The sequence below is a fragment of the Orycteropus afer genome, unplaced genomic scaffold (genome assembly GCF_000298275.1).
Source record: "Orycteropus afer afer isolate SDZICR_OR568_19922 unplaced genomic scaffold, OryAfe1.0 scaffold00574, whole genome shotgun sequence".
Classification (NCBI taxonomy): Eukaryota; Metazoa; Chordata; class Mammalia; order Tubulidentata; family Orycteropodidae; genus Orycteropus; species Orycteropus afer.
The window spans coordinates 635,970-639,218 of NW_006922161.1; positions in this window are offsets into that span (position 1 = coordinate 635,970).

Genomic DNA, 3,249 nt, shown 5'->3' on the forward strand with positions numbered 1-3,249 from the left:
GGGGGAGGGGCCCGGCCCCGCCCCGCCCCGCCCCGCCCGCCGGGGCTTCGTCGGCCCCTTCAAGCAATAGGGTCCCGAGGGGAGACCCACCCAGAGCCCCTCCCCTCCCCTGCAGGGTGCCCCCGGCTTTCTCCCAGCAATAGGGTCGGAGAGACCCAGTACCGAACCTCATCTCCGAGTCAGGTCTCTGAAGACCGGGCGAGGTGAGGGAGGGGCGCCCTCCTCCTCCTTCCTCTGCACCCCGGCATCGCGTCGCAGAGACTCAGGACTTCCCTCCCCTTCCCCAAGCCTTCCAGGGTCGGGTCTGGCCCAGACGTCCAGGGAGCCGGCCTGCAGGGGGAGGAGGAGGAGGGGAGCGGGCCTGCAGGAGGCGCTCCTGCCCTCGCAGTCTCCGCCGAACCCCGGGGGGGCTAGATGCGCTGGGGGTCGGGGAGGGGGGCGGATGGCGGCACCCTCTCCCCCGGGTCCCTGTCGGGGCCTCATCCGAGCCGCCTTCCTACCCTCGCCTCGCGCCTCTGCCAAATCCGAATTCTTCCAGCCCAGCTTCCCAGGCTCTGTCCTCCAGAACGAATAACAATGACGCATATCGAATCGCATGGACTTATCCGACCTCCTCAGACCCCGCTCCCGCCCCGGGGCCCCCTCCCCCGCACCCCGGACATCGGTGTTGGAGGACGGATACCGGGGCCCGCAGGCAGGCCTGGGCACTGCCCTCCACACACTTCTCCGTATTCGCTTTGCGGGTAAAGCCCCCAGGGGGAGGGCTTGCGGTCGCGTCGGGTTTCTTTTTCTGAATTTGTACGTTTTGTTTCTGAACGGATTGCACTCGGGTCAGGCAGGGGCCCCCCGAGCCCCTCTGCCTTCCCGCCGACGCCAGGGGCTTGCGAGGGCCGGGGTCCCTCTTCCCGCCCAAGCCCCGCCTCTCGGAGGACGGCCACGCCCCCGAGCTCCAGGCCCCGCCTCCCGGAGGCCGGCCCCGCCCCCGAGCTCCAGGCCCCGCCCCCACACGGTTGCCAACTCTCGCCCGTCTATGCCAAAGCCTCGGCGGCGACCCCGCCCGCAGGGCCCGCCCCATTGGCCGCCGCCTCGTGACGTCATGCATGCAGCCCCACCCCTCCGGTCCCCTCCCGGGGCTGCCCGCTCCCCTCCCTGTTCCCCTCTTAGTTAGTCCGAAGCCGACTATAGAGCAATAACGCGCACTGCATGCGAAGCTGCCGCCGCCTCTAGTTACTGAGAATCAGGTATTCCCCGCCCGACCTGCCCCTAGGCCCTAGATCAGGGACGCTGCGCGGGGCCGGACGCGCACACCTTCCCCCCCACCCACGGCAGAGCCCGGCGAGGGCAGTGGTGGGGGCGGGGGCGGGGGCGGGGCGGCTGCCCTCAGACCCCTCGTCACTCGTCCATCACTCACCGACCGCTCCCGGGGCGCCCACTATGTGCCAGGCCCGCTGCCTAGTCCTTGAGGGATGCCGCGGCCCGCGGGGGGCAGGTGTGCGACGGGACGGCCGCGACCTCGCTCTGGCGGGCGTGGATGGGCCGGATAGGGCGCATGTAGGCGCAGCCGGGCCTCGCGTTCCGGGGGCTGCGGGACCGAGCCAGGGCCCCAGCGCCTCCGCCGCCGTCCACACCAACACCCTGGGCTGCCGCGGTTCTGCATGGGCCGGGGCTGGGGTGGGAGAAGGGGAGCAGGGCTCTCCGAGCAGGCCAGCCCAGCCCGGCGGGCGCGCCCCGGGTGCTCCCGCGGTGCGCAAGCCAGAACCCGTGCAAGCCAGGCCCTCCCGCGTGCACACGCACACACGGGCGCCCTCACCCCAACCCCACACGCCTGTCTACCTAAGAAGGCCGGAGCGCCGTGGACTGGCCAGGGCCTCCCCCTTCCTCGCCACCCCGCCGCCGTGGAAAGCCATGGGCCCCCTCCCGCCCCCATAACTAAGCAGCACAACAACCGACTTAGCGAATTCAGGTAGAAGGAACGTTTAGGTAGCACCTGTTTTGTACCGATTCTATGAGTAGGGCCCGAGGTGCGGGGGCCCTGGGTGGGGGTCGCGGCCGCCGGCCCGCTCCGTCCCCCACCCCTGCCTGCGCCCCGCCGCCTTGTACATACTCCCACCCGGAACAGGCCGGGATTTTTACTCGGGCCGCGCCCCTCTTCTGCCCCCGTTTGGGGCTGGGCCGGCCGGACAGACGGACGGACGGACAGACCTTCCTAAGCACAATAGCACCAGCTCCCCGGAGCGCCGCACCTCCACGAGGAGAATAAACACCACTGTTGATAGAACTCATGTGTCCAGGTGATGCGCGCAGGGCTGGGCTTGTGCTCAACGGACGCCGGGGTATGCGGGGCGAGTGTGGGGGTGTCCTCCAGACCTGCCGGCAGGAGATGGGGTGGGCGCAGGCCCGGCGGTGGGCTTACCGTGCCCCGGGGTCGCTCTACGGCCTTTCACGGGACCGCAGCCTACGAGGGTGCAGCCCCCGGAACTCAGGTCCTGGCACAGCACTTGGATCTCCCATCTGACCTGGAGCAGGTGAACCCACCCTCCGCCTGGACGTGGCGCTAAGAGAAGTCAGGTGGCCAGGAACAGCCAGAGTAGGCACAGCAGGGCTGCAGCCACAGCCCCCTGCTGCCCCTCCCTTGGTTCTCTTCTCCCTGTGGGGGGCCTTCAGAGGAACCAGGACAGCGGAGGGCTGGAGATGCAGCCTCCCCACAGCTGGCTGCCTACTACATTCCTACTCCCAGATTCCCCCACTGTCCAAGGAGGCCTCATGGACAGGTGTCCGGGGCCAATTCCCCTCACTGTAACAGCTCTCTTCCCACTTCCTCCATTCCACCCGGGAGGAGATGCTCAGGAGGCTTCTGCAGCCACCCACAGCCGTCAGGGTCCAGGCAGGATGAGGCCTTGAGATGAGGGGCAGAAACTCCCTGTGGTGGCAGTGCCCTCTGCTGACCAGGTCGGCAGGCACAAGCCGCACAGGAGGGTGAGAATGGTGTGGTGGGGGCATGTGACCGCCTCTAACTTCACGACGGGAGAGACCACCATCAGCATCAGGCTGAGGCTCAGCCCTGTAAAGCAGGGGCAGTCATCCTCCCTCTCCAGCCTTTAGACCAGGTCTCACACCAGCCACCAGGGACATCCTCCCACAGAACACACAGATGACAATACTCACGATTACAGAGTTTATTAGGAAAGTAACAGGGTACAATTCAGGATCAGGAATGACTCAGAACACAGATTTCACTCAGGACAGCTT